Source organism: Manis pentadactyla, chromosome 5 (assembly GCF_030020395.1).
Source record: "Manis pentadactyla isolate mManPen7 chromosome 5, mManPen7.hap1, whole genome shotgun sequence".
Taxonomy (NCBI): Eukaryota; Metazoa; Chordata; class Mammalia; order Pholidota; family Manidae; genus Manis; species Manis pentadactyla.
In genome coordinates this window covers 167846555-167858435 of record NC_080023.1, presented here as the reverse complement: position 1 = coordinate 167858435, position 11881 = coordinate 167846555, and the positions used below count along the sequence as shown (strand labels likewise).

At 41.0% G+C, this 11881-nt stretch overlaps 1 long non-coding RNA gene across 1 annotated transcript; it reads left to right on the top strand.

Moving 5' to 3' along the window:
• The first annotated feature begins 159 nt into the window (after positions 1-159).
• LOC130683955 (uncharacterized) lies at positions 160-2858 on the top strand. The gene is made up of 3 exons (XR_008998091.1): positions 160-262; positions 1447-1545; positions 1687-2858. It is a non-coding gene; the product is annotated as an uncharacterized LOC130683955 (long non-coding RNA).
• Positions 2859-11881: the final 9023 nt, after the last annotated feature.

The window sequence follows — 11881 nt, the reverse complement described above, 5'->3', positions numbered from 1 at the left end:
GAGCGCGCGGCGCAGGCGGCCCGTATCCGGCAGGGGTGGGACGGGGGTGGGGCTCACAGGTAATGAGGCGCGCGAGGGGCGGGGCTTGTGAAACGTGCGTTGGGCCAAGAAAGGGCTACTGGGTGGGCCACGCCTCTTGGCTTCTATGACGCGTGAGGAGGGAGAGACCCAGGTAAACCTGGGAAATGTGGAAGCCGCGTCCGGAGACTCGCTGAATTGCAACAGGCTTTGTGCTTCTACCACTGTCTCCCTAATTTAAATCGTTAGTAATGCTTAATATTTCTTCTCAAATCGAGTTGCTTTTTCTTTACACTTAAGCAAAAAACTTTTAAAGGGAGAGCTATCACTCCTGAGCTACAAATAGAAAAATCAGTATCAATTATTTCTACAACAGCACTGTAAAAATACAAAGGAAACAAAATATCAATTCATGCAGAATACTGTTGACGCTGAAAAGAGAAATCAGCCATTGTTAGAGAGGTGTTGAAGACAGGCTATCACCACACTGACAATTCCTGGTGAGAGCAGAAGTAATGGGAAGCATGTCTCCCTCAGTGAGTCAACATCATTTACTACTGTGCTCACAGGCCTCCTGGTGAGGGCGTCCAGCTCCCACTCTCGATGGAAAGCTGAGGCTTGAAGAGGTAGACTAAACCTCCATTTCACAAGAAAGGAGCAGCCTTAGAACGAGATGTTTTTAAATGTTCTCCACTTTCTTTTGCATCAAATTGGCTCTCCTGTAACATCTTTTCAAAAGGCAGGCTCTGCTAACAATTCTGCATGGTTTTCTTAATCAGGAAAGTCGATCATCAATTAAGCCTCCACTCTGAAAGGTCACAAAAGCTTCAGAGAAAGGAGTCTACACAGGACAAATAAACCCAGGTTAACTGAATGCACATTTGTGTCCTCTGTCCCATTCCCAGTCTTTTGGATTAATTTTGGTTGGCCTGGTAGCAACAGGAGGATTATTTTTAGCTCTCCATGTAGGCATTTTTTCACCAACGAATAATTTGGCGTGTGGACAGCAGCCCAAGTGGGCCAATGCCTATACTTTACGGTTTCCTTTTCCTGTGCTAGGTAACCATGCATTTGATCTCCTCCTTACCAAATGTATCCTTTGTTCTTTCCAGGGGTGGGGATACCTTGGCAGGGGCAGAAGTATGTGGTGGGTATTTACAAGCCTTTGCATTGGTCTTGTAGCTGCTCAGACTCTGGGGCGGGGGCATGGTTTGCAGGGTAGGGGCAGCAGAGCCCCAGACCTGGGCTTCAAATACGCTGAGTGCCTCCAGTTTGGTCTCTTTTATAAACTTAGTCAAAGAGACAAGACAGGATTGAAATAATATTAATAGTGAACGTTTTTTGTTCTTATGATTCTAAGCACTTCACATGAATAAATCCTCCTAGCAACCTATGACTTAGGTTCTGTTATTGTCTCCATTTTACCAGGTATGCACATTGAAGCGCGGAGAGAGTAAATTACCTGTCAGCACAGATGGAAAATGAGAGGATTTGAACATGTGCAGTTTGGCTTTGGCACCTGTGCACGTAAGGTCGCCCATGCATCAGATTCCCCTGGAAGGCTTCTTAAAACACCAACTGCTGGAGCTAACCCCGCCCCCAGCCCGAGTTTGTCTCGGCCGGTTAGTAGGCCTGGGATGCAGCCCAAGATTTGCATTTGTTTTCCAGGTGAGGCTGATGCTGCTGGACTGGAAGCCATACTTTGAGAACCGCTAACCTACCCATCCTCCCCTCCCTCTGTCAATGCCGAGACTAGACTGAACGTGCTCCATCTCTTCCTGCTTTTCCGAGGCATTCACAGTGAAAATGTCCCCACTATTCCTTTCTTAGCTTTTAAATATATTGCCAACCTTCCCTCCTCTCCATACTCATATTTGCTAGTTTTCAACAAAGAGCAACCTGATAATGTGCGTCATATGAATGGACTTTTCTCATCCCATTTTTCCTTCAGTGTTTTTGAGGAAAATATTTCTTACAAGAGTCTCTTCCTCTCCTTTAGTTTTGGCAGCCTCCCTCAGGTTGCCCACATCATCTAAGATCCTCTTGGGGTTCTGATGTGAGCTTGGAGTGGGAGGTCCTGTTCAAAGGTTATACAAACTTGATTTTTACTGCCAAGGTTGACTCATTCATTCAGGCAACAAAGAATTCCTGTGGGCCTAACTACCTCTGCAAGGTGTTAGGGATACAATGTGATGGAGAAAGATAAGGTGTCCAATAGTGAGGTAGGTGGGTGGTGATATATACCTTGAAAAGTTACTCATCTAAATAATGATCCTAAAGAAAATTTCAGGGAGATTGCTCTAATGTGAGATGATCTAGCCATGCCATGCTCACACTCCTCACCCACATAAACTGAGATAATCCATGTGTGTTGTTTAAGCTGCTAAATTTGTGATCACTTGATATGCAGCAACAGAAACTATTAGTCTCTTTAGTGGGCAATTTGTCTATAATTATCAAAGTTGCTGGAGCACATACCATTTGATACAACTTTTCTATTTTCAGTGCTTTATCCCATAGACCTGAGCCACCCAACTTCAGTTCCTCTGTCTCCCTACCCATATATCTAGAGCTCAACAGCCACCTGTAACTAGTGGTTATGTATTGGAAGCAGCAGATATAGAACATTTCCATTGTAACAGCAAGTTCTATGGACAATGCGGCTATACACCTACTCACACAAATGTCCAGGACAGCATTGGTCACACTAGCAAAGAGATTAAATAAATACAATAGATGTAATTACTGGTATGTGACCTCCATGAGAAAGGACAGGAATTTTTGTCCATTTTTACTACTATATCTTCAGCTTCTAAAACAGTACCTAATGCATCGTAGGTAAGGCCATAAATATTTGTTAAATGAATATACAGCTTATATAGAATGATCTTCAAAGTATATTTTTAATTAAAATAACTTCAAAATGCTGAGTAATGCAACTAGTGTCTGCATATGTTTGTATGTGATGAATAGATGTCTCTGGAAGGTAGGGTGACGAGCGGTCCAGGTTTGCCTGGAGCTGAGGGGTTTCCCATCATGAGAGGTTTTCAGGGTTAAAGCTGGGAAAGTCTGGGGTGCAGCAGGATGAGCTGATCATCCTACTGGTACCAGTGTCTATTTTCAGAAAGGGAAACTGTGAACTTGGGGCCTAGGTTCTGGGAGGAACACTTACTTGTCTTTCTCTTCCCTCTTGGATTGTCTAAACTTGGTAGAAAGTTTTACTTTTTAAGTAAAAATTAAACAATGGTGTATTAAGTCCCTGTGGGAGAATAGTTGAGATGAATTAGAAATGACCCCAAGCCCCAAATCACATAGCCCTCAGAGCTTCAGGTCATGTGTAAAATTTATTACTATGCTTAATCTCAAGTATGCAGAATATACAACATTATGTATTACTACATTTATTAATCTATGGGCAGATAATTTCATCTTGATTTCAGCCAGTTCTTCAAGATTGCCAAACTGGTTAAGAGAGCCAAGAGGAATTCCCACCTGCACCACTAGAGGGCATCTCACTGACTCAGCTGAGCCAACGAGGTGAACGCTGCCTTCCTTATTCTTTCCAGTCCCTTAAGTGTTCACTGCCCCTGTCCATATGGCTTACTGTACTTAGCCTGGAAGTGAGAATTAAAAGGGGCATAGTCTCAGATTGCACAGTCTAAGATTTTAAGGAAAGTGCGACTGGCGTGCGTAACTATCCATTCAACCAGTAACTTCTATGTGCCAGGCATCTTAATCAGTGATGGGGATGTGGTTGCAAACTATATGGATATAAACAGGAAAGACAAGGGGGGCGGGGAAGAGGGAGGATGAACACATAAAAATGCTGCTTCCAGAAAATTGCAGTTGATCAGTTACTCCACCAGCTTGTTGTTTTCACACAGCATTTTACAGTGTATATCAAGGATCAGCCACATAATGAGGTTAAAAACCACGTTGATCTAGTAAGCTCTGACAAGAGCTAGAACTGAACAATATTATCAAGAAGACTGATTGAAATAGGTATTTAAATCCACCGTCATCAGCGATAAACTGTATTCCATGTGTGTATCCATGTGAGGCAATAGCTAGTAATAGAATGAAGTCATTGCAATTAGCAAGATGTCAAAAAACTAAGCATCCATACAGAAGTGGATTTGCTGCATCATTTGGCAAGTGTGTACATAAATTTATGAGAAACTTCCAAGCTAAATCATTTTCCACTGCCACTAGTGATGTAATGATGTATGAGTTGTTTCTACATCCTCACCAACATTTGGTTGTCAACCATTTTGATTTTGGCCGTTCTAGTGGGTATGTGGTGGTACCGTGCAGTTTTAATTTTCATAATGGTGAATGATGTAGAGCAATTTTTCATTTTATTGACCATTGTTATGTTTTCCTTTGGAAAGTGTCTGTCCAAGTCTTCATTTTTTATTGGGTTGTCTTTTTTGTTCTTTAGTTGTAGGAGTTCTTCTTTGTAGGGGCCAAAGTCTTAGTGCAAATTTGAACTTTATATACTTTGAAGCTATTTCAAAGCTTAACACTTAAAAGTGCACCAAGTTTTTGGACACCTTGTAAATTCTGGATATAAATCCTTTATCAGACATTTGTATAGCAAATATTTTTTACGCTGTCTGTGCCTTGACTATTCGTTTTCATAGTCGTGTCTTTTTTTAAATATGCTACATTGTAAAACTTTATTATGGACACTTTATTACAGAAAATGTTAAACATATGAAAGTGAATAGAATGATGAATTTGCATGTATCTATCATCTAGCTTCAGAAACTATCAACTTGTGATAGTCTTATTTGTTTTATACTATCACCAGTTCCTCCTTTCACCCACCACCTGCATTATATCGGTGCAAATTTAATCATGTCTTTAATTTAATCATGTCTTTTGATAAGCAGAAAATTTTAATTTTGATAAGGCCAAATCAATCTTTTTACCCTTTTATTGTTAGGGTTTTGTGTTCAAAAAACCTTTATCTACCCAAGGTTGCAAAGATATTCTCCAACATGTTCAATTACAAGTTAGATCTATGATTCATCTCGAACTAACCTTTGTGTATGGTAGTGAGGTGTGGGTCCAATGTTAGCTTTTCCCAATGGCTATCCAGTTCTTCCAACACTGTTTATTAAAAAGTCCATTCTGTGGCTCTAAATTTTACTCAAGAAAAATTTTAGGTAAAATTCACTAATTTTGCCCAAGAGATATGTGAACATACATCCATAAAAATATTTGTACAAGAATGTTCAAATAGCTCTAAATTGGAAATACCCCAAAAATATGTAATGTGAATGGATTAAGTTGTGGCATCTTCATACAATGGAGTACAACTCAGCAAAAAAAAGGAAAAAATATTAATGCATTATGCTCATAATGTGGATGAATCTCCCAAACATTATGCTAAGTGAAAGAAGTCAGATCCAAACATTTACATAATGCAGACAAACTAGTCATGGTGAAAGAATAAGAACAGTGATCGTCTGGGTGTGGAATTAACTGGAAAAGACATAAGGGAAGTTTCCCGGGTTTTGGAAATGTTCTAAATTTTAATAGAGATGGTGTATGCAGTTATCAAAATTCACTGAATTGTAACTCATAGGATTTGTGCATTTCACTGTATGCAAATTATAACTCAAAAATTAAAAGACAAAAACCACAATGCATATGAATTATTTGCTACAAAGGTTAGCAAATATTGAACACTTAATAAAAGTTATCTACTCATTAAAAATTTTAAATTATATACTTCTATGAAAAAAAAACACATCTTTTTGGTATTTGTAATTGTCTATTTGGTATTTGTAGTTGTCTATTTGCCCCTGCAGCATAATTACACTTAGAATAACATAACAAAACCCCAGGTACCAGAACATGAAGACAAACCTCTCCAACTGGTGGATGAGATTTAAAAAAAAAAAAAAAATCCTTATCTGGTGAGTCCTGGTAGAGATTCCTGCTTTCACCTGGATCCATGTGGCTTTTTAAGGAAGATTTCCCAGCCATGGGCTCGATTAAAAGCAAGTATCAAAATAAATATTATTGGGAAACTGGCAAAACTTGAATAGTATATAGTGCCTGCTTCCCTCTGATGCCATTCTCCTTCCTGACCACCGCACTCCAGCCACACTGGTTTTTTCTACACCAGCACACCACATTCATTCCTGCCTCAGGGCCTTTGCACTTACTGTTCCCCCCTCCCTGGCATACACTCCCCTGGTTACCTGCATAACTTTTTATGTCTTAGGTAAATAGCCTTTTTTAGAGAGTGCTTCCTGAAGCACCTTTCTGAAGTTACCTTCAAAGTATGCTGTAAAATGTGACCTGATTTATTTCTTTCTCAGTCTGTGTGTAAATCTGAATGATTTTGTTATTTGTTTAATAACTGGTTTACTGTCTTTCTCCCCTCCCTTAGCATGCAAAAATGCATGGAGCTTGGAATCTTAAGTCTTGTTGCTGCCCAGCCCCAGTGCCTGGCATACAGATGTCAAGAAATAGAATTAGCAAATGAATCAATCAATGATAAATATGATAGTTTGACCCTCAAGTGGATAAACTAACCATCTCAAATTCTTCTCCCTAGCTATTTTTGCTCTACTAACTCTCTCTTTCCTTCTTCCTATGAAATAGCAGGAATAATGTATTTTTTAAGTTTTTAAAAATTGTGGTAATATATATGGAGGTTTTCCCCATTATCCAAAAATAAAACATTCCTATGAAATTTTTCGTACACATAAAGCACAGAAGCAAATACCATTAATTTATATGGAAAACACTTTGAGCATTCCCAGACCTCAAAAATAATGTCTCTTAGGCTTTTCTGATGCCTCAGGACACATCTTGCTAATGGATTCATGGAACAAATCTGGATAAAGCACAGATGCTCACAGACACAGTTCAAAGCTGTGGTGGCTTAATGCTGAGATGCTGAGTGTGGGTCCCAGGGAAGGAGCCTTGGAAAGAGCTTGGTGGCACCACTGTTTGGGGGGCACACTACCTCTGCAACAACTTGCTGCAAAACAAATGCTGAATGTTATGTTAGCTTTTCCCCTTTTTTCATAAAACTGAAAATCCTCTTCAGACTTCTTTCAGTGAATGAAAACAGGTACTAATGTAGGTCTTTCATAAAAGCAGAGTGGTGTAAAGCTAACTATAGAAAATGGAGGATACCTGCATAACATAAAATTTGTCATTTTGACTATTTAAAAATTATTTTAAAAAAAAAGAGTCCAAAATAGAGTCACTTTTGCTAAGCCCCACCAAGACTTAATATCTAACCTAATTAAAGTTTTAGCTGCACTAGTAGTAGAATTTTAAACCAATCAATCTGGAATTTCCTGATCAGGCCAGTGAGGTAATCTGCTTGAGAAAACCACCTCCCAGTCCCCCCTTCTCCTAAGCAAGGTAATTGCCTGAAATAATCCTCTTTTAACTTCCTTGTCTCACCCTCCTTCTGCCTGTAAAAACCTTCCACTGTGCACACCTCCTCAGAACTCCTTTCTATCGTTAGAAGGGATGTTGCCTGATTCATGAACGATTGAATAAAACCAATTAGATCTTTACTCAGTTGAATTTTTTTGTTTGACTAAATGTACAAGTCAGTGGCATTAGTTACATTCACAATGTTTTGCAATCATCACCACTGCTTCCAAATTGTTTTCATCACCCCAAACAGAAATTATATACCCATTAAAGCAGTAACTAGATTCTCCCTAGCCCTTGGTAACCTCTAACCTACTTTCTGTCTCTTTGGATTTGCCTATTTTAGACATTTCATGTAAGTAAAATAGTAAAATTTGCCTGTTTGTGACTGACATCTTTCACTGAGCATAATGTTTTCAGGGTTAATCCATGTGGTAGGATGTATCAGAACTTTGTTCCTTTTTATGGGTGCATAATATTCCAACACATGGATATACTACATTTTGCATATCTGTTCATCTGTTGGTGGACAGTGGGTTATTTCCACCCTTTTGCTATTGTGAATGATGCAGCTATGTATATAATATTCCATTCACATCTCTGTTTTCAATTGTTTGGGGTAGATACCTTGTAGAATTGCTAGGTCAAATGGTAATCCTATACTTAGCTTTCAAGGAGCCACCAAACTGTTCTCCATAATAGTTTAGCATTTTACCCATCAGCAATATACAGTTTCCAATTTCTCTACATTCTGTCAACACTTAATACTTTTCTTTTTTAAAATTATAACCATCCTAAAGTCACGGGTTATGCCGAAAAAAAAAATTATAACCATTCTAGTAGGTGTAAAGTTATATCTCACTGTGGTTTCGATTTGCATTTCCCTAATGGCAAATGATGTTGAGTACCTTTTTATGTGCTTATTGGCCATTTGTATATCTTTTTTTTGGAAAAATGTCTATTCAAGTCTTTTGCCTATTTTTAATTGGGTTGTCTTTTTGTTGTTAAGTGTAGGAGTTCTTTACATATTCTGGATATTATAAGATTTGATTCTTTTGAGCAGCATAAATGGAAGGTGCCCAGGACTGAGCAGAATGACATCAAGCTCAATCATGTTCCCCATCTGAGGTCTATTGTACACCCCAGCCTGACAAGCCCCATGACTCTGAGTCAAGAATAATCATAGCTAGCTTGTGCTGAACACTCATTCTGCTCAGAGACTATGTATTAGATCACTTAATCTCTTAACCTTGGGGGTAGTTACTTCTGCTAACCCCATTTTACTGATAAGGGAACAGGCCAAGAGAGGTTAGCTTGTCCAAAGTCACACAGCTGGAAAGTGGCAGAACTGGGATCCGAACTCAGGCCTTTGGCTTTAGAGTCCACTTCACTTTTATGCCCTGGGATAACATTGCTATGTAACAAAGATGAACCTGTTTGCAGCTCTCCCTGGCCTGCTTCAAGGAAAGGACAAAGATGGCAGTTTCCAGCAAACAGTCCTTTGAAACCCATTACTTTAAGAGACTGGTACAGTATATACCAGAAGCTCATAACCTCTGAATTACTGTTTTCAGGAGCAATTTAGACAAGGTGCGGGCTGAGTTGTCCATACCCAACCCCATGAGTCTGTTTTCTTAGAGATGGGCTAGCATAGGTGCAGGGCCTTCTTTTTTTTTTCCCCACGCAAGAGGTTTTATTATCTGAAAGAGAAAATGGCTGCCCCCAGAGAGAGGAAGCAGCAGCTCGTGGGTGAGGAAGTACGTTTTTAAGGAGTAGGGGGGTTTCAGCCCTGGGCAAGTTCACTATGGATTCAGTGTGACCAAAGAAAATGACAGCAAAACGTTCTCAGGGTGAAAGGGTTATATACCCAACTTGATTTCCAGGTGGCAGGTCAGTCACTAAGATCCCATTCACTCAGAGTGAGTCTGCAGGCAGCAAGCTGGTCTCTGCTTCTGGGCCCCTCTGTCCGCACAGTCGTACCGCACAGCCGTCCTCTGGGCCTCTCTGCACAGTCGTCCCGCACAGCCGTCCTCCGGGCCTCTCTGCACAGTCGGCCTCTCTGCACAGTCGTCCCGCACAGCCGTCCTCCGGGCCTCTCTGCACAGTCGTCCCGCACAGCCGTCCTCCGGGCCTCTCTGCACAGTCGTCCCGCACAGCCGTCCTCCGGGCCTCTCTGCACAGTCGTCCCGCACAGCCGTCCTCTGGGCCTCTGTCCTTGGCGCTGCCACCACTCCAGCCTCTGCTCTCCTGCAGCCTTGCAGCCCTGCCACCATGTTGCGTGCAGAGCACTGGGCGGAGCTCTTTTAGAGTCAACAGCCATGTATTGCCCACTGGTGTGCAGTGAGCTCGTCAACCAGGGCCAGGTGAGAATCCTGGCCACAGGAACTCTCATTTTATCCACAGATCTTAAGGGGTGGGCAACCATCTGTTCGGTGGTGATTGGATCTTAAGGGGTGGGAGTCTTAGCACGCCAGAATTTGCCTTCATTCCCATCTTTTTATTTTCTTAATTGGGCCTCTGGGGAACTGGGCATAGAATCTCATTCTCCAGCTACTTCCTGCTGGAAGGGGGCACAGAGTCTGGGGTTAGCAAGGCCATTGCTGTAGAGTTGGGGAAGGGCAGGCATCTTGAGATGATTCATGACGTCATCTAGCTGGTTTCGTTTTTCTTCATGAGAGGGCCTTGATAGTCCTGGAGGAGTAACAGACTGAAGGCCGGTGTTGCGTGAGAAGACAAGCGACCGGGGAAATCGGGCAGTGAGGGTTCCCAGAGCAGCTCAGATTCCTGGAGGAAGAGCAAAGTCAATGGGAGAGCCTCATCCAAAGTCACGGCACCAATGAAAGGGTATCTCGCCGCGACCCTCCTCACCCAGGACGACTCAGGAGACACTGGCCCTCGCAAGATATTTTATTATTTGCAAGAGAAAATGGCTGCCTCCAGAGAGAGGGAGCAGCCAGGTGCAGGTCCTTCTACTAAACGGCTCTCAAAGTCGTCTAGGTTACCTTTGGACTTGTGGGTGGCTTCCACGACAGACATGAAGACTTTTCAAATCCAGACGCTTGGTCTGACATTCAAAATTCTGACACTGAACAGATCTCACACTACCTAAATTTCTCAGCCTGCCTTTTGCACCCATATCCCTACACAGATGAACTACTTGTTTCTCGTCCATCCTTAGTGCAGGGATCAGCCCTGGTACCCAGGGCTACATATAGCCCTTAAACATGTTCCTTCAGCAAACACAGCGTTTTATGTTTTTACTTTATGTTTAGTGTCAGTACGGAATCAGGGTTTCTCCCCCCAAAGGTATTATAATCCATTAGTATCATTATTCATTTTCATGTTCAAATGTCCCAGATTTGGCTCACAGAAACTCTTCCGCCTGGCTTTTGTGTCTGTTTGGTATATCCTTTCATTCTTTTGGCATTTCCTTTCTGGTTCAGTAAGATGCTCCAGGCTCACCTTGTAATTTCCCTGCCCCAACTCTGAGAATCAATCATTTCTGCAAGAGGCCTTGGTTCCTTTTAGTGGAGAATGGTATTTAGAAAGAAAGATCTGGGTGCTAGGGGCTTGTTGCTACAGGCGTGTAATTTCTTGTAGGTCTCTCAGTGGACAGAACTTAGGAAGTATATTTATACATAGAGTTTATGAATTGAGAAATTTCCATTAAAAATCTGGACTTTTAGCTCCTCTTCAGAAACCTGCATATCTGATCACAATCAGCTGGGAAATTGGCAACAATCATCTAGAGCATGGCAGGGATTCAACAATATTTATTTCCTCAGTATTTACTGAATGCCTTCTTTGAGCCAGGTACTGTGTTAGACTACATTACTACTACTTTCTGGTATTACATAGTATGAGACTATAGTACTCTATTCCTAACCATGCCCACCTTGTATACACGTAGGCAGTTGAGTTTCAATTTCTAGTCCTGCTTTTGGTTGCTTTCTTCTCTCCATCTGGAAAGAAAGCTGACATCCTCACATGTTCAACTCACTCAAATCCCAGTTCCTTGAGGCTGTCCCGTCTGATTTATCAGAGATCACTTCCCCTTTCTCTAAGTTCTATACTCTCCTCATTAACAATTACCACCTTTTATCCTGAATTATAGGTTTTTAGTTCTTCCTACTTCTATTTTATTAATATTCTTTCTGATAAGGAGACTGTATACTCCTTGAGGTCAGGTTCTCTGTTGTGCTCACAGTTATGCCCCTTAAAACTAACATCAAACCTGGCATTCAAGGAAAATTTTCATTAGAAACAAACACTGTTGAATCCCCTATTGTGTGTAGGGTAGTATATATATATATATATAGCAGACAGAAGTGATATGATTGTGAGCAAAATAGATATAGTTATATTCTTATGGAGTTTACTGATTCTGTGAAAGTAGTGAAAACCACATAATATGTGCATGCAGAATGATATAAAGAACAAATGATCTATA